This window comes from Idiotropiscis lumnitzeri, chromosome 5 (genome assembly GCF_059441095.1).
Source record: "Idiotropiscis lumnitzeri isolate Australia: NSW breed Sydney's pygmy pipehorse chromosome 5, RoL_Ilum_1.0, whole genome shotgun sequence".
Classification (NCBI taxonomy): domain Eukaryota; kingdom Metazoa; phylum Chordata; class Actinopteri; order Syngnathiformes; family Syngnathidae; genus Idiotropiscis; species Idiotropiscis lumnitzeri.
Window position 1 is genome coordinate 13,983,974 of NC_142395.1, and position 20,453 is coordinate 14,004,426.

Sequence of the window (20,453 nt, forward strand, 5' to 3'; positions counted from 1 at the left end):
ATAGAATAAGTCAACGACAGCATAGGGGAATTTTGAAACAATTAATTATAACTTAAAAGTATAATGTTAGCCCTTTACCTACATGAAACAGATTTTTTTTCAGCATTAGTTGCATTTTTTTTTTTGCCAAATATTTGGTTTAAATTCTGATTTGCATTGTATTGTTTTAAACCAAGACCTGTTCAGTTGTAATCAAAGCATGCTTGGAGGAGGTGCGGTGGGGTGTCATGTTCTCTCTTTCGCATTCCGCTGCATTGTTGTTGTTTATTTTGTTTAGGGCGCTCTTTGATATCGTGTCCGTTTCCTTTTTTTTGCTCGCTGACAGCTGTTTCAGAATACCATTAGAAATTTAAATGGGTACACTTTTCATTCTCCCAAGTCAGCAACTTTTACGACAAATGTGGTGTTAATAGAACACCCCCCTCCCTCGTAAAAACTTTCTACCAAACAATTCCCAATCAAAATCTTCTCGCTGATATCCTGCTAACTTGTTTTTCATGACTGGTGACAACAATGTCGATTTGGTGTGATTCGCTCAAGCAGTCGTTTTATTTTCAGTCATTTATTTTTGATAGCACGATACACAATAATTGTCGAACATTACAGTGTTGCACAAAAAAGGTCATAAATTTCGCGAGACTTCAGCTCAATAAAAATGTAACACAACAACTTCACATGCTTTTTGTAATACTTCAAAGTGCGATGATAACCATAGAACCGGAAATTGAACTTATTGTGACAATCCTTTATGAATGTCTCTGTCCTGGCTGCTCAGTTAAATGTGGCGGCAAGAATATACATAACATTTTCATTTTTGAATCTCCTTGAAAGATTACAGCAATTGTCTGGATGCCTGCGTGTACATGTGATGAAGACTCTCCGTAACCACCACTAACAACCCTGGCTAAACTTGGTTCATCACGAACATACAAAGATGTATCCCTTCTAAATAATTCTTTGGTTACCATCTTGTGGCATCTTGGATTCGAATAGAAAGAGCAAAAAAAAAAAACAAGCAAAAAGGTGAGTATGAACTCTCAAGGGGGGGGGCACTGTTTTATTAGCCAAATGTAAGTCTTGCTTTTATATCGCGGCACTTGGGGGAGTTCCCCAATGCGATTGTCTTCAAACTGAAGGTTACCGCCTAACGTTATCCCAGATTTTATTTTAATTTATTAACCTTTCAATGCTCCTTATGTCAACGTCTTTGCCATCAACTCTCACCTCAGAGGACTAATTGCGGGTGTAATTGAATATTTAAAAGTCAAACATGTCGAAATAACGCGAGTTGTGTTTGGACAAGGTGCAGATGTTCATCTCAGACGTTGCCAAGTCTTCCTCGAAAGAGTGAAGAATGTTTTTGTCCGACATCCAAAGCAGAAAATTCCAGACACCTGGTGCATATTTCGTGGTATTTGAAGGTATTTCCCCTTGCTTTTCGTGCCTTTTTCCAATTTGCTGTCCCACCCAAATATCCACAATTCCAAATACACTGCATATCCCAAAGTGGAACAATGCTTGCAATCTATTCACATTGTTAAAAGTGAATACAATTCACAATTTTATTATAATTTTGAGCCGTCACCGCGCATGATATGCTTTAGCGGGCCACGTTAAAGTAACGCGGTGGGCCGGACATGGGCAATGAGTTTGGCACTTATCAACTGAAGAATTAACTCCATAAATACTTTTCATTTGGCTTTTTTTTACCACCACACTATCAGTAAATATGGATGGCATAAATGCAACTTATGGCGAAATATTGCAGAAAAGGGTCTCAGTATTCAGTACAATATGAGTGTGAGAATTTATTAAGTATCAATTGCATGATGATTATTTTTTGTTAAGTAGGTGCCAACATTCTTAAATAGAATGTAGCTGATGTCTTGTATGGAAATGACCATGGTTATTTTTCTTTTTCTTCATATACTTTAGAAATTAATATGATAGTTTAAATATTAGCTGAGCTTTTCTACTTAGGGAACATATTAGCTCACTTATGATAATTATGACTAGGAAGTCAAGCATTTTGTCGCGTTGAGCTCTGGTCCCGACTTTGTTCATACATAGAGATGGTGTTTGTTGACAGCACAATACATTCAACCTTTGAATCAAACGCTTCTTTAAAGTTTCACGACTGATGTTGATGGCCTATGTAATTATTGGCAGTCGTTTCAAAGGCAGTGCAGTGCGCTCAAGAAAAACATAAAGAAAAGTTCAAACTTTTTTTTTTTTTTGCTTTAATCAGGTGCATGCGATGTCGACGTGTATTTGGAGCATCAAATAAACATCTGCTCCACGGATAAACTAAAGGATTTATGCGCTTGTTCACAAGCATCGCAAACCGTTTCATCACGTTCTGGTTTCAACTTCACGTCACTTTATCAGTCTCACGTCACCTGTCAGATGTGCAAGCATTACAGGACATACTACATTTTTATTGGGGGAGTGAGTGCCTTTTATTGTTTTAGTTAAACAACATACGTAGTGAATTTACAAAATTTTATTTTGTCAAGTGGTTGCACAAAAAAAACGTTTTTATATATATATATATATATATATATATATATATATATATATATATATATATATATGTATATGGAAAATAAATAAATACATTTAATTTAAAAATTGAATTAAATTTGTAAAATGAATACACAATAGAAATACTTCAAAATAGTCATGTTCGCGTGATAAAGTCCATAGGGACTTTCTTCCAGGCTTTTATACGCCCTGAGCCACAAATGAAGTTTCTTAATATCCATTCTTGTCTAGATGCATTCTAAACACTGCACTCATGTTAATAAAGTGCTTTTGGGTCAAAACTGGTCTATGTCGTGTCTATATACAGCTTGATATAACGTGTATTATATTCCAAAATTGCCAAAACCCCTTGTCACTTCCTATAAATTTAAAGGCCAATATTTAGCCTTTTATGTTTGCTAATTCCAAGTAAAAAAAAGAAAACTTGCTGGAACTTAAATATTACGACACATACTCCATCAACACACACTGCACGATTCAGCTCGGGTGAGTTCACTCTATTTATGTTGACACATGCAAGTCTTTCCCCGGTCTCTTGATGCAAATGCAATGGAGACGTTAGCAAAGCAAGGCAAGCGTGGCCCCATAAAAGCTGCGAGCTGCAAACACTCCGCACAGACAACTATCGCTAATCACTCCCAGAGCAGTGCGGCGTGTAATTACTTCGCCAAACCTTTTTTGCCTTTTCACAGCTTAGCACCGGGAGCCCTGACCCCCGCGCTTCCTCGTCTTTCCTCGCCACGCTACATGTGGAAGAGGAGGACGTCTCCCCAAGCTCTCCAACCCCCTTTTCCACTCCTGTTTTTTTTTTTTTTACTCATCACCACGGGAGTGAGCAAGCTCAGCTTCTTCTCAGTATTTAAGGGCTGTTGACATAAGGCCATTTTTATCTGCGAGTGTGTTTTACGCATTGAGGTACTCACTAGGAGGGTAATGGTATGCCCAAAACCATGCTTTGGTACGACTCTTGTTGAAAGGTCATGGTTCGGTTTACATCGGGTACAGTGACTAAACAAACAACTGTTTTTTGTTTTTGCGCGTAAACAAGGACAGAAACCAAATGAAAATGCAAATGAACCGCAGTAAATTCTCTGATAAATGAAAGATTTCTTCTTGACTTCAGAATGCCACAAAATGTGATGCTAGGATTTGAAAGAAACCTGTTTGTTCGCAATTTGAAAAAGTTAGCAGGTGTCGTAATAATATGTGTGTGCAATTCTTTATTCATAACACCAAAGTATCATTAAAGCACATTTTTTTTACCTCAGCCTCTTTGAAAATAAGTCAGTTTGGACGGGGCGGTCCTGTGTTATGCAAAACTGCGGTGGTGCAAACGTTGATCATGATTTCTGTTACCATGACAACCAAGAACAATGCTACTTGTTGAGCTTCAAGTCTAACAAAAAGTTAAATGAATACTAGACCCCTTTTCAAAGTGACAGTGCCCCCAGCAGGCCTGGCATGTAAATGACAGCGGTTTTGCTTTTACTCATGTTGTCTGCACATGCAACCTTTAAAAAAAGAGTAAAAATGGGAGATAACAGCAAGAGGTGAAGAGGAAAAGTGAGATTGGCGCTTCCGGCTTTATGGAAACTCGTTTTGAAGGCACTTTGAAACCTTAGCCATCCGGAGATCAGAAATAGACTTATTGACTGCATGAGTTCTTAGAGCTCACACACATACGATGGGGGGGGGTTGGATGGGTGGGGGTGTGTGTGTGTGTTAGTCATCTACAAGCTGTGTGCTCATTAATTTTACATCAGGAGAAAAATCACATTCTCCCGCCTGTTTTGAGTGTCACCGGGTCGTGCTGTTGTTGTATAATAATTCCTTTCATGTGTCGCCAAGTGCAGGACACGCAATTCCCCGTCTTCCTTCCCTCCTATTTACTCGTATTAGCCATGCGGCTGATCCCGTCGTCTGTCTACTCGCAAGATGACACCATGCAAATGTGCGGCGGCGGCGGGCGAGCGACTCCGCCTTGGCAAGCAGGTAGGCTGCAGGGATCCCATGCATCCCATAATGACTATTAGTTGGATTTCACAGCCTGCTTGTGATCTGCTGCAATGACAGGAAGGGGTGGGTTGGGGGGAGGCAGCCCCAAGAAGGATGGGTGTGCCAGCACCCCTTCTTTAACAAGTCACATGTGGGCCACAAACACAAAAGAAGTTTGACACGACGGCATCTGAGTGCTGTTTGCCCTTCAAAAAAGTGCCCACACTTGTAATCTCTGTGCTTTGTTGCAGTGGGTTCTTTATTGCCAAGGGTCCTAACAAACAGACAATGGGAAGTAAAAATATGTGCTTTTTGTGCAGTGACATTATTATTTTTTTCCTCCACAAACTAATAAATACATTCCTTTTTGTTTTTCTAAAATTCCATACAAACCGATATTAGACCGCTTTGTCCCGCAATCCTAATGGGCACAAATGTTTGTTTTTTTTAATTTATAAAATAAATAAATTTGATTTCAACATGTGTAGTATTATTGAATAACAAAATATTTATTTAGATTTAAAATTGCATTTTATATATTTATCTCAAGTCTATGGGACGTATGAAAAAGTTACCTTAAAAAACTTTTTCAATACAGTACAAGTACAACTAATACGATTCCAATGATTGCTTTGGTAAAAGTGAAATGAAAAGGCCTGAAAAAAGATGTAGAAAACTTTTAAATATTTTGTGAGCCAGCTCCGCCCACTGGCTGCTTGACCCAATGCATTTGTAAAAATCCTGTCCCAAGCCACTTCATAATTTCTACTAATAATGATTTTAAAGTTGCGAGTGGCTGAAAACGATGAGTATCCCTTTAGCAAACACAAAGCGAGGACATGGCGCCAACAGGAAGTTTGAGTCCATTTTGCCCTTCAAAAAATGCCCACACTTATAATGACTAAAACCCACGATTAGATTTGCCTTGTTATTCCTGCCGCTGATTGAGTTATGTCCAACTGAATGGAGTGCCTGTTTTCATATTCCGCCGGCCCGCCGGCACAATGGAAATGGACATTTTATAGCCGAAATGATCATTTCGCCGTATTATGAACGCATAATATATCCTTATCTCCGCTTCACCTCCGAGTCATCTCGAACGTATTGTGGTGCCGCTCGCTGCTGTCGTACAAGTTCATTTAGATTGCCGCCACAGCGGTAAAGAGCGATCTTGTAAAGGCTTTTCACAGAGAGGGCCCCATTTTTTTTTTTTTTTATCACTGATATAGTAATTTCACTTCATCAGTCACTTGTGACTAAAAATACATCAGGGATTAGCTCCACGGCCCAGGCGGCTTTGATAACATAATGGCAGCCGCTTGCAGTCATCTGATATGCGCAGAGTACACATGCAGTAATACCACGGGGCAGAGAGTGCGATCCGTCTCGTGAAAATGACGCGTCTTGCCTTTTTAATTCCTTTGTCGGAGCGTTTTGCAAAGATGAAAACACTCGCGCTAGCGCGCGTTTCCACTCTACACAAATTAGCTCTGGTCCTTAAGGGCAAAATGACAAGAGGTTACTGGAAGACTATGTGTTTAATTAATTGAAAAAATGCTTAAATTGCTTTTACAGTTGTTATGGGGGGGTGGAAGGAAAAAAATGTGAATCGGTGTTGCCAGTGCTCTGTAATTAGCACCCGCGGGAATTAAATATTTAGCATTAGCTGCGTTACAGCGCGCAGGACACAAATTCCCCGTTTTAACTCTGAAAAGCGAGCCTGTCTGGAGCGTGGGGAGTGTGTGTGTGGACAGCTGTGCAAAAGAGGGGAACGGTGAGACTTGCCCCCACCAGCGGCATCCGGGGGTCCTTCCACATCACACGTGTAAGAGATATGGCAGTTGTACTCCCGAGGGCCGCGGCGTTACTCCTGACTATTTAGTTTTCTAATTAGGCTGAAGGCCTTCGTCCACGCCTGCCACCGCCGCGGCAGCCAAAAGGGAATTTCCTCTCATACGTGTCAAAGGCAAAGAGAGAGCCAAAGACGAAAAATTAGAGAGGAATGCGCACCGAGAGGACTCAAGGGCTTTTGTTTACCGACTTTAATTATACGTTTGCCCTATATAGCCACTCCGCTGCAGTGTTAACGATGTGTAACGGCGGACGGCAAACTTTTAAAAATGCCATATTTTTAAAGGCTTTCTGGTCAAGCGGACCGCTCGGAGACGTCAGCTGTTGGCTTTGTCGGCGTGCGTCACGTTGCCCACTAATGAGACAAAATAAGGGTTATCCCAACTTTGCATGACACGGTTTTTGTGTGCACGCTCAGGGATTTAGGCACAAAGTGAAAGGGGAAGGTGTGTTATTGGATTTAAACTCCAGTCCAAAGAGCGTTGGAAGTCATTAAAAGCTCTCGTTTCAACTTTAAACCCTAATCGAGCCTCCATTGAAATGGACACCTTTGCTTAGTTACTCAAGGGGGGGTGTGATAAACTATCCATTTGGGTCAATATAGTGAGAATCACCCTTTAAAGCAGGTGTGGGTAAACTACGGCCCAGGGGCAACATGCGGCCCATTAAACCGTTTAATCCGGCCCGCCGAACTTTGAAAAAATTAAATGAATAAACCTTGTTAATGTTTTATTTTCTAAATACTGAAATACTGAATCTATATATATATATCTATATATATATATATATATATATATATATATATATATATATATATATATATATATATATATATAAATATATAAGTTTGCCCACCCCTGCTTTAAAGTGTACTTATTATGGAAATGTTGAATTAGTTGTACACAAATATAGCCACCCCAGATGTGAAAACTGCAAAATGTAAAAAAGTGTTCAGAATGGGATTTATTAGAAGTTTAAACCACATATGTTCCACAAACACCCAAAATGGATGTGTTCGGATCGAAAAACACTTGAATATCATCTCAAATGCATACAGCTTCAACACCTGGAACAATACTAATAATTTCCAAGAAATTAACAACATCTGTCATGTGTTAGCTTCAGTATAATAATAGCCACTCAGCAGAGCAAAAACATATACATACGGCGAAGACTTTTCTTAATGGCTGCTAAAAACTTGCAGCTCTCCCAGTTTAGATATGTCACTTCAACATACCTCCTTGACATCAATTACTACTTCCCCATTAGCCAGAGCTTTGGAACCATGTTAAGCCCTTATCCAACTGAGCGGCGGACATTTACAAGCTTTTGCGAAGGTAGCAAATATTGTGTTTTTTTTTCAATGTTCGTCAGGACTCGTTCAGGTTTGCAAATGTCGGTTGCTGGACGTTCGCTGTACTTTTCTTGTCGCAAGAGAATTTTGATCACATTCAAGCGGCAAGAATGTTTGGTGAACATTTTGGGAACATTTGCGACCTTGAACGAACACTGACATGGATGCACATTTTGCTCCCTTCGCCAACAGCAGCAAATGTGCACTGCTCCGTTAGATAGGGGCTTTAGAGTGTAACCAAAGAGCACAAAAATACCCAGATAGCGAATAGGTGAGTTTTTCAACAAATAGCTGTGGATAAGGTCTACAAACAAACACAAAAATAGATGCATTTGTGAAAAGTGAACCCAGAGAACGTGCAGCTTCACTGTAGTTGGGTTTCTGGAGGGCTGGAACTAATTGGCATAACAGCGCCTCCACAAGGGTCCGCAACTTTCACGCGACTGTAAGACTACACATTGTCAAAATTAAAAGGTAAGCAGAGCTGGAGTGGTGGAAGCACAGATGAGGTAATAGTGTTGTCAATGTTAGCTAAGAAGCACATAATGTGTGGTGAAGATGCTGCCATATTGACAATATAGTATTATTTGTTCAACTATTTGACAAAGTATAATTAAGTGGCTTGGTTTTGCCTCCACCAATGAAAATACAATACATTTTTTTAATTGTCTTGTGGTTTGTGCATGCTTTGCAGTTTGGACTCACTTTCATGAATGTGATGTATTTTACATGTAAAAAGTCACTTTTGCCAAAACTACCACAGTGATCCAAAGCTCTGGCAGTCGCTGTCTCCAAAGAATAGAAATGAAGAATTCAATTAACATAACAACAAGGTAGCGCTGCGTTACTTGTTTTAACACAATGTTGTATATCATGGTTCAAGCACTTCGGAATGTTTATTTAAAGATCAAGAATTGAGATGGAAGGTGGTAATTTTACAATATGTAAAAAATAAAATTCCAAGTGTAAAATTAGCATCCATTTAACGTCAGGCAATATTCTTCTCTAGAGGCCAATATGTTAATTGGTGTTTTCCCAAAGTAGCTCAAACCCCAAATTGGCTTTTGATAGAATTAAATAAAGTTGGATTTTTCAGCAATTCAAAGCCGTTCCAAGGTGGCCACTGAGGGAGAAAATGGACAGCGATTGAAAATATTTAAAAATGAAATTTGAAAATGAAATATTTTTTTCGGCACTAAATCACACTTCTTGGTCTCCTTGACAGTCACTAGCGTCATGTCGCTGTCATAAAAGGCACCTTGGCTGGACGCGTCGCCTCTCGGAAGTTTTTGTGGCCAACCGCTGACCGTCCATCTCCGTCGTGTCAGCGAGAACAATAACCTCCTTTCCTTCCAATTTAGGTCTTTACATTCCCGAGCAAAACAAAAATAAGAAGTTTGCTCATCGTTGAGTCATTTGCCTTGCCCAGATGTTGGCGAAGCTCATCTGGCCTCAACGTGGCCCTGACTCGGTGTCTGTCAGACACAAGCGGGAAGTGTCTATTTAAAGAAGCAATGAGACACTCCATCCACAGCTCAACAGCTGCTAGCTACAGTTAGCGGACTGAAGGTGCACTCACGGTTGCCTTAATGGTTCTTTTCCTTTTTTCCAACTCAGTAGATTAACTTTGTTTTGGTTTCTCAAATTAAAAATTTTGTTCTTCCGTAATTTAAACCTCAGGGGCCCTATATTGGTAGACTGGCGCTCGTGCTCTCCGTGTAAAAACGTCCCTAAGAACTAATAAAAATGGACAAATGATTAATATGATAAGAGCGACATGAATCGTTTGTGTTCTTTATAGGAAAAGTGTGATAAACACAAGTGCGACACTAACATTTTTTTTTAACAATCAAAATGCATTTGTTGTTTTTTTGACTGCAAAGTCCCTGAGAAGCTTTTTTTTCCTAATGCACAGACATTCGCTTGATGCCTCTTTAAATGACTTAAGTTTTATGACTTAAAGCCAAAAGCATATTGCTCACCACAGCATAACATCCTTCAGCCAGACGTTGAGCTCAGAGTACCGATGTGGAGCAAGGAACTCGGCACACCTCTGTATAATATTCAGTATTGTTCCGTACTCAAATATTCGGCTCGCAAAACTGTATCGCCTAAAAAAAATTTAAAATTAAATGAAATATAGAATAAAACAGTGGAGCTCTGCTTGTCATGCCAAAATATTTTTTCATGCTGTAAATTGCATTGGAAGGGGAATCCAGATGGCGGGGAGTTGTACCAAAGCAGACATAAGCAGGGAATGTATAATAGCAGCAACGGCCTTTTGATTTTTAGATTTCCTACTGGAGCACCTGTCACTTTTTTTTATTTTGGCAAGGGCACACCCCAGCGCCAGGTCTACCTTCTTGTGTGTGTGGTGTCCGTGTGTATGTCTGTGTGTGTGTGTGAGTGTGTATAAGATGAAACAGCCGCCAAGGAGCCAGAGTGATCACACAGACAGACGGGGTGAGTGACAGACAATACCTGCTGTAAAATTCCCTCACATCTCCCCCTGATCTGTATTCACATATCTCGCCTGTTTCCGTTGCCGCCGCCGCCGCAGAACCTGAGCCCACGCCGTCGCCCAGCTCTGTTTGGCGCGCCGCCCCGCTCGCTTTCATTTTTTTTTCCACCTCTGTTTCGCATCGCTGAAAACATATTTGCCATCTTTTGTTCGTAAATGACGCAAAAGGTTCATTTATGCTCATTCGAATACCATTTTTTCCGTCTAGCTCCTTACGGATGCAGACCGAGTGATGCAGTACCAGCGGAAAACCGTGGGGGCAGTGTTGAAATTTTAAATGAATAATTACTGTTTTTAGAGGGTAGATGTCAAACTCCAGTCCTCGAGGGCCGCTTTCACCAAGGTCTGTAGAAGCCTGCTAAGTATCCTGCTCATTTGCATCAGGTGTGTTGCAGCCGGCAGAGATGGAAAGCATGCAGGAAAGCGGCCCTCGAGGACCGGAGTTTGACATTTGTGTTTTAGAGGAATAGTGGATACCGGTGAAAAAGATTGAGGTGGTGAACAGCCAGGCATACCACCGCCGTCTGCTGCATTAATGATATAATTTATTATTGTCACCCCCCGCCCCATTGCCGAGTTTCACCACCCATGACTTAGAATATTTTTAAAAATGGAAATAAAAGTAACTTTTTACACTCACACATTACTTTTTGGTTACAGTAATCAACAGAGTAATTGAGTTACTTTTGAATAAAGTAACTAGTAACTATAACTATTTTTCAGGAACTAACACATCTATGCTTCACCATTTTTGGAAACTGTGTGACAAACACGTTTGTTCTTTCTTTTGCACTATTTATATAAAACGCTTGAAAGCGTGGACAAGACAGCTTTTTTTCCCTCGATTTTGCCTTCGCACCTCGATGACTGACTCCTGTCCTAAAACTTGCCGAAAGCCCGAGCGGTGTGACGCGACCCCAGGAGGACGCTAAACTCAGAGTAGATTAGGTTTGTTGTGGCAGATCTGGGTTTTAGCTTTGACTCCAGTAATGTGTCGTTTAATTTCTCCGGGAATTGTTTTGACAAAACAAGTTAGCGCTAAAAACAACAAGAAAAAAAAAATCTGAGCGAGTGTGTGTGTTTTTTCCTCCCCGCGCTCATGTGAAGCGCATGTCAGTCATCAGCGAGGTGTTACAGCAAATGTGACATCAGAACCCTGGAGGGCTTGCACTCTGCGAGAGGCTTTTTGATATCATTTCTGAGAACTGAGAGTTTAGCGGAAAAAAGAAAGGCAGCTGCTGGCGTCTCTGTTGTTGGAGAGAGCCAAGGAAGAATAAACTCTGTACAAACACTGGAGGTGAAACAAAAGGTGCTCTCAGCGAATCGCTATCACGGTTGCTGTCAGTTGAGGTAAAAGCCGGGACGGCTGATGCTAAATTACACTTTTACTGTGACAAAGGTAATTACGGCGACATTGGGGAACACGGATAAAGACGTGTTTGTCAGCCGTGATTACACTCGCAATCATTCTGTGATTGTAAAACTGAGCCGTGTTTTTGTTTGATTGACCTAACATGTTGAAACCAATTTGCCACGCCGGCGTGCAATCTTCGCTACATTAAAATGGGGTTCGCTCCAGTTCTCACAAATAGGTCCGAAAAATGCTTTCACTAACATTTGAAAAAAAAGTTTTTTCCCTTCCTAATTCTAAGGCTATTGTTATGGGATGGGAAATAAACAGCAAAGTAAATCTTTTGATGCCTGCCTATTTGCCAGATGGTCATCCCATAACAGTGACGCTAATTTACACAGGGGCGGAGCTACAAGGTGGCCAGGGGTGGCAATGGCAAGCCCCACACCTAGGGGGGATATGAGAATGAGCCATTGATCACACTATGCAAAATGGTGTCGGCCTTCTGTGACAATTGATCACGCGGATTGTATACTGGACTATAAGATACACACACAAAACAAAGCCACAGCAAAGAGAATATCACTATCTCACAAATTAAGCTCAGCAAAATGTCACTCTTTAAGTGTGACAGGCATTGTTCTGGACATGTCTGAGTTTACCCCGTGAAACCCTGACTGTGGATGCTTTGATAAAGAATGACACACATACCCGGTCACCCTTGTGACTTGAACAGCTAGGCTGGTCAGAGATCCTGAGACACATTAAGGCGATGGCCAAGAACCGGCTGCCAGACTATATTGTCTAAAACTCTCTCATGCAAATGCAGTATTATGGATAAACACCCCAATCCCCTAAAGGTAAGCAGAGCTGCAATGAATTATGTTGTATTAACTGATTAGCATTAGCTTCTGAAACCGGTCCCGTTGAGCATTGAGCTGGAGCCTAGCCCAGAAGATTTTGGACAAGAGGACTAAACTGATCGTAGGCCAATAATAGAGCACATACAACTTTCACATCCAAACCTGTGCTCAATTTTAGAGCAGGGTTCTTCAACCCTGTTCCTCGAGGGCCGGTGTCCTACCTGTTTTCCAACTCTCCCTACTGCAACACACCTGTTTCAAATGATCAGGAGCATTATCAAATGTCGACAACATTGCTGATTATCTGACGCTGCAAGGAGAGATCCAAAACAGGCAGTACACCGGCCCTCGAGGAACTGGATTGAGGACTATTCAATGAACGTAACATGTATGTTTTTAGAATGATGTCTCTTAAGATACCGGAGGAAAGCCACACAAGCACGGGAACAATACGCAGAAAGGCCTAAAGGCAAGATTGGAACCTGGGACTTGTGCATTGTGAGGTACACGTGCTAACCAGTAGACTCGCGGCAGACCTGGAAGATCTGCTACAAGTCATAAAGTCCAACACTGAAAAAGCAGTCGAGCCGATCTTTATCCTGGCTCATCTCAGGAAGGAGGCGATGATGCCCGCAGCAGCTAGAGATTGATGGATTTGGGGGCAACCCAAGTGGCCTGGCCTTTGAAGTCATCCACACGAGGGGGAATTGATATATCGGTTTAAGCCCTGGACCCTATTAAGGGAGCCCCCCATGAGATTAATGTGATAGCCTCTATGTTAACCGCAGACCCATCCAGGTCATCCCCGGGCTCTTGCGCGATGGTGTTTTAGTTGCCCATCAGTAATGTGGTTCTCACGAGTGTCAAAGAGTGGATTTAAACCTCCAGGCTGCTCCTTCATCACCAATATGACTTGGACTCTTGTGGAAGTCTCATCTCCTCGGTCGGTCTGGCAGAAGGTCTCCGTGTCTCGTCTCCAGGAGCGCGTGAGCCTTTTCGTGGTCATTCATTTTTAATGGCGTGCAGTAATACATTGACATTAAATATGCAGAGTGGCATCTCTAATTCAGACATATTTATTATTAAACCATTGTCTTGGAGGTCAGATCGCGAGGAGTCTGCCCATCAAGATGAACGCAGGACAGTCAGATAGTTGCCGTGGTTTTACCGCACGTCTGTTATTCACTTTGATTCGCCTCCCGTGTCACAAGTCATCAGGCCAGTCTGAGGCATCAGAGAGAAGAGTAGTGGGACCGGAATTAAACATGAATACAGGGAAGGGGGTGTTTCAAAGAGACAGATGACAGTGGTCAGAGTAGAATTATACATTCACAGGCAAGTGATGCGGTCGTCATCAAGCTGAGGACTTTGGCCCTCGACATCTGTGCTTTGGTCCCATGTTCCCCGTCGCACACAAGCTTGTTGGATTTTCTTTTTCGCGATTTGAGACATTAACTTTCCTGATGGATAATAAACTAATCTCAGAATGAGTCCCAGATATTTGAACAGGGTTCTGATGGTCTTTGTCTTTTTGTCGAAAGGGGATTAAACAAGATTTTTATCAGCTGACTCTTTTGCTCGACAAAGCCTTGTTCTTGGGACAGCAAAGCTTTTACATCTCGACAAGAGAATGGTCAACCTCCAGTTGGTCTGGATTCTCAACATTTTCCCACCTCCAACTCTACAAGCAATTCCTAAATAAAATGTTCTTCTGTATTGTTACAAAATGTACAAAATCAACATAATAATTGATATTGTTATTAATCTCTTTATTCAATATAGTTTTAAAATCATCACACATGCCATGGTACAGCTATGGGGGACATCAGGGTGTCACATGGTGGAAGTGCCCACTTCTCAGATCTCTGATCTCACTGACCGACTTTATTTGATCCGCCCGTGTAGGTCTGCTTGCACAAGTACTTTGTGAGCCTCGAACTGCCGCAGGAGTCATGCAAAACAAGTTTCTTTGTTTGCTGTGTCAAGGATTGTCAGGGCTGTGAATAAAGTCGGCTGTGCTCACACCCACCACGGTGCAAAATACCCTTTTGTTTTTAAAGGCACAATGCTGTACCGGCTTTCGCAGGTCTGCAAAACTACCAGGTCTCAGGTTGATGGTGGGATTGTGGACCCAAATGAAAGAAATCAGGGAACTAAATACAGACAAGTCAACGGAGACAGTGAGGAACACCTGGACAAGACACAACGGGTTGGAAGGAGCTGATTGGCTAACGCCGGGGACCAGAACGAGAAGCACATGTGGACACAAAGAGCGAACGAGACACGTAAATAAACGCAGGGGAATAAAATGAAGCTAAATTCGAAACCGAAATAGCTATCTCGACAGACCATGACACCATGTCTCGAACCAGACTCACTGGACCCAAAAAACAGAGCGAAATGCCTAAAAAAGAAAAACATACACAGTTATTCCTTGAATGACCACCGATTGATGGCTTGCCTTTGATTAAGCGTCAGAAAAAAAAAACCTCACGCAAACATGAAACGGCAATATAAAAAAATAAATAAAAATAAATAAAAAAGAACAGGCCTCCATGGAATCCAAGCCGGAACTCTCAAACTCTGAATTTCATTTTTCTTCTTCTTTTTTTTTTTTTCAGCAATTAGTCTAAGTCTGACCTGAATTTGTTTGACATTTAGAGCCATTTGAATGCAGAGAGCCTTCTGCATTGTTTGTATCAGCTTCCAAAATTACATGGCACACTTCCAACCTTAGCGCAATATTCCTAACTTCCATGGAAGAAGGAAGGGAAATAAAGAGGAATCTCTCAAACAAATGACTTTATGACAATGTCTTTTCACATCTACGCATCCGTGCATATTTTCCCTGGCTGGTGTCGTGATGAATCCCGTGTTGTTCCTATTATTGGCCTCTCCTGAGACTCCACAACGTGAATGACTGTCGAAGCGCCATCAGATCCGTCAATTGCATTCAAAGAAATGCTAACCATTGCTCTCGCCCAACCTAGCAGATGTTCACATTTTTTTTTTGTAAGTGGAATTCCTTTATTATGTTAATAGCACTGTTTTGTCACATGTGCCATTTCCATCTGAGTGGTCTAAAGGAAAAAGGAGAAGGGGGGGAAGAAAAAAAAATCATCAGATGGATTGTGCTCCTTCAATAAGAGATGTTTGACATTTAGCGCGGAAAGAAGAAAAAAAAACATTTGAATGGCAAGTGGCATATGACAATCATGAATGAACACAAGATCACAATAGAAGCTTGGCATCATGCCTTTTTTCTTTTCTGTATAAATTCTGCCATCAAAAAAACGTTGTTCAGGAGCACAAATGGGATGTGAGATAAGAACATTAAACCGAGCTTTCATGGCAAGAAACATACATTAAGTGTTAGTTTATGCTGTCTTTCGTTTTAAAGTAAAGTAGGTAGTTAAATTGCACACGGTCCGGATTTTGGAGGTTGTGTCCCAATGCGCCATTTTATTCATATAAATGTATCATGAGATCAATGGAAAAAATATTCTTAATTCTTCAAAAACAAAAAAAAAATCTCAATTTTACATCATCAGCTCAGCAACAATTGGGCTGAGTATTCTAAATACATGATGCATTTTGCTGTTTGCATTACTGGAGCTTGGGCTGTGCATTTTATTGAAATTCAATTACGATTATTACACTCAACGATCAAAAAATTTGGTATAATGGTAAAAACGTTTTTATGCAATCATAATTCCGCTCGCTTGTGTTGCCAGGCAGGTTTCACAACACCAGTAGCACGCACTATAGTTTCCGAGGCCTTCAGATGCAATTGTGCAGGCATATCTTCTGTCATCATCAACTTACTTTCAGATTTGATAGACAGTTTCGATATACAATCAGGTCACAAGTTGGTTACAGTGAGCCTTACGCTAAAGATGATGAACACGTCTTGCGATTGGATACTCACTCGTGAGGGCAACGCTAAGCAGAATCAACACGCCTGCAAGTCGTAACTGGCTAGTGGTGACCGTTCGAAAATCGAAACTATATTCTTGATTTTTTTTAAACCAAAATGGGCGAAGGAGGGGAAAGTGTAGATTAATAGAAGATACACTTGAGAGGCAATTTTCAAGACGGACATTTCAAGAGAAGCTAGGTCGTCCATCACTCGCTCAGTACTGTGAACACTGAAGGGCCAGGTGTGAAATTCACGGCCCCCCATCGTGTACATATACACACACGCACACACACACAGAAAAGTGGCGAGTGTGCGTGAAAACATGGCGTTAGAGGACCCATCAGCCCTATACAATTCAGCCGTGTGGGAATATTTTGGTTTCCCAGATGATTTCAATGGCAACGGAGTGCGAGTGGTGGACCGAACGAGAAGAACTGCGTGCCGGTGTTGTTTGACCTCCGTGCGGTATATTGCAGGTAATAGTTCCAAAATGCTAACACACGTAATCACCCCGATATGCCAGTTACCGGAGGTAGGAAAAAGTAACCCGCCCAAAACCAACAACCTATCCCTGCTGCTTTCAAGCAGTCTGGAGAAGTGAACGACAGACAGCTCAACAAAAGACGGGGGTAATCGACATATACGTAGCAACACTTCTGCGCCAATCAGTCTATTCAGACGTGAAAGGGTGTTTACCTCTTTATTTTTTAAATTATTATTTATGAACAACCTGAGTTTGTTTTTTAATTATTAATTGGGCTTTTATAACAGGGAATGTTTTTGTTTTATAGCAAATTGAATTGTATCTTGCTATCTGTTAAAACTAAAAAAAAAAACTACAAAAAAAATAGAACTAGTCTTATGTTTTTGAGACTTTTTGTTGCTTTTTGTTGTACCGAACCCATACCGTACTGTTTATTTAAATTTATACGGCTATTTAAAAGTCCAATGCATTGTTTATACAAGGAAACCATACATATACTTTATGTATAGAAAAAATAAATTTGATTTGTCTGAATATTGTTTTTTTTTTATAATCTAGCAACCCTAACTGGAGAACCTTTTTGCATCAATCACCCGTTTAATTCATATTCCACCAGCGCAATTTTAACTACCAAAATATTATTTGTCATTTAATTTATTATAATTTTATTATTCATCAAACAATTGGCAAGTTGACTTTATTGATAATTTCTGCAAAGTTGTCATGCAAGTTTTCTTTTCCTATTTGTGAATCGTTTGTACATGGAACAATAAGAAAGTAATTATATTGTTTGTTGCTCCGGGGACGTGTTGGAGAGTTGCACTGTTCATACTCATGCGCTCTTTACGTGGCAAGGCAAGTGCCGTCGGACATTATTGACAAGCTGAGTCTGTTTGTCGGCTGAATAGGAAGGTAAACTTTCCCCTGTAAGATTACAGGTTAATATCTTGCTAATTTTGTGTCTATAGTGGCAATAGTTAATATTTTCCGTTCTAATTGTCAGTTTCTGAAGTGACTTTTCTGCCAACATTTGAAGCTCATTCCCCTCAGGATTATTGTGCAGTCATCGAGGTATGTTTTGCTGTTAGCAAATATGTTTACACTTGATGGTGCTGCTGTGCTTTTCTTTTCATTATCTTTGTAAATATTGTATATTGCAGTTGTATATTTATATTTTTGTATGTTTTATAGTTTGACGGTGACAAATTAATAAATGTCAGCTGTGTAAGAAGATTCGAGACTGTGATGATTATCTGACGGGAGTGAAAGCAATATTAATCGGAATGCTGTCTTTAGGCTAGTGGAGGGTGGGATTGACTTCCTCTTTAAATCCTATCCGTGTTGAGTATTCAACAAATAAATATTAGTTCTGTGATTTCAAAGAATGAAAAATTGTCACACATTTCTCATTTTATAGACTAAATGTTCAATAAAAAAGCAACAACGTGAAACAGTTCTAAGAAAGAATAATTAAGCAAGAAATGTATTCAAAAGTATCCTTTTTTATGGCAAATGTTTTACTTGGTCTAAAAAAAAATGCAGCAGACTTGTGAAACAGCTCTGAGAAGCAGTTGTTGCGCAACTAAATATTCGGGATTCACAGGAAGTAGGGCTGGGCGATAAACCGAAAATTTACCGTTACCGAAATGTATTAGAATGACCGACATCATTTTGCGCATGTCGGTAAATTCGGTGTCTAAAAAAAAAAAGAAAAAAGAAAAGTCTTTTCAGTCTGCGGCAATGTTCATGCCTCTTTAAGACTGCTACAGCACATGTAGTCACGTGACTCATGCGCTGTAGAAGATTGTAAACAGAAGACGCGTTCTGGCGATTCAAATCTTGAAGCGGCTGACATGGTTGCAGACGAAGTAACATTAGTTGAAATTGTTCCTGTCGCGCTTGTCCCGAAAAGAAATTGGACATCTGTCGTTTGGAAATGTTTTGGGTTCCATAAAGACGATGTTTGAGCAAAACAACATGAACTACAAAGTGCGTCGTAAGCACCTGAAACAGCGCGTCCAACCTTTTCTTTTTCACCACCCACAACACAACCATGCTGTTGACTTGGAGCTTGTGCTGAAAGTTCAAAGTGAGAAGCAAGGTTCGACAAGTGACAACAGCCCACGAACGGAGGGGACACCATACGAGAAAACGTCTCAGTGGTGGACGCGATAGCCTAGCACATACCTAAAGATAGAGCTCCTCTAGTTACAGTGGAGCGCACAGGATTTAAACGCCTCATGAAAGTAGCCGACAAGAGGTACGAAAATATTTGCCGCAAACAGCACTTCCCGATATGGACAACATCGGGACGGGAGCGGAGACATGTCAAGCATTTTGCATCCACATCCGACTTGTGGTCGAGTCGCAACATGGATCCCTGTTTGAGCCTGACTGTGCATTACATAGATGACAAGTGGCGACCGCGCACCGGAGTACTCGAGACGGCACATTTTCCTTATGAAGCACACTTGTTTATTTGGCATTGGTATTCCATTGAAAAAATTTTTCATTTTATTTAGCATTTTGTTTACAGGCGACTAGCGCCTTTGCACATGGCATTATTTATATTGTTTACAAGATACCTTTACACAAATCTAGGCCTTTGCAAATGGCATGACAGCATCTCGGCACAATAGATTTACATAAAAAGATTTTGTGAGAGGTACCCTTTTTCTCCTGTTCTTTGTGACATTGTTCAAGTCATGCAAAGTATGCTATTTTGAATGTTTATTCAAATGATTTTTGTACTTCTATTTTTCATTGAAAGTAATGTGTACCAGTTGGTCAATAAAAAAAGCAGTTAATATGCATTTCCTGCATTTATTTTGATTTTGGTCCTCAGGGGGAATTTATCGTGCATTTATCGTTATCGAGGTACAATTGCCCAATTTATCGCGATATTGATTTTAGGTCATATCGCCCAGCCCTAACTGGAAGGGTAAATATGGTGGTTGCACAAATCGGCAAAATCTTCAAGCAGTTTTCAAGTTCGTGGATACATTTTGTTTCAGTTCGGAAACAATGCATAGCTTTAATTTTTTCGACAAATAACACAAATTTGATACATTTCTTTCTTCATTTATTGACATTTATTTTTAAACATAAAGGGTATGTTGCTTAAATAATAGTTGCACTAATAAAAGTATATTGAGTGTAAATGTGATAAAAATGGACATAAGAGAGTGTCGTACACAGACTCTCAGAGTGTATGCCCGCCCCACCGCCAACTTGCTCAAGGGAGCGTGGCTGGCTCGCGATAGGCCCTCACGCGCGGTGCACTGAAGCCTTTCGCATATATATGGAATTTTTGAATATCTAAACCATTATTTAGCATCCGAATCAGTTCTGCTTGTCTGACTGATGGACAATTTCGGCGTGACCCGGCTCTTTTTTGCATGTGACCTATACCGTGGGGCTGCCTTGCATATATTGTTTGGTGCGTTCAACACGGACGCCGCTCCCCTCCTCTCCTACCATTTCTCCTCTTTGATCCTTTTAGCATGCTCTTTGTGTCGGAATTCATGCAATATTCATGGCTGGACTGCGGCTCCTCCGTATCTTTATGTAC

At 40.7% G+C, this 20,453-nt stretch overlaps 1 long non-coding RNA gene across 2 annotated transcripts in view; it reads left to right on the forward strand.

Annotated features, from left to right (window-relative positions):
* The first annotated feature begins 17,690 nt into the window (after positions 1-17,690).
* Positions 17,691-20,453, forward strand: part of LOC148337007 (uncharacterized) — a 37,856-nt gene continuing 35,093 nt past the window's right edge. For both annotated transcript variants that reach the window (XR_015843104.1, XR_015843103.1), the window contains exons 1-2: positions 17,691-17,794; positions 17,886-17,953. This is a non-coding gene — a long non-coding RNA (uncharacterized LOC148337007). The remainder of the gene's footprint in view (positions 17,795-17,885; positions 17,954-20,453) is intronic.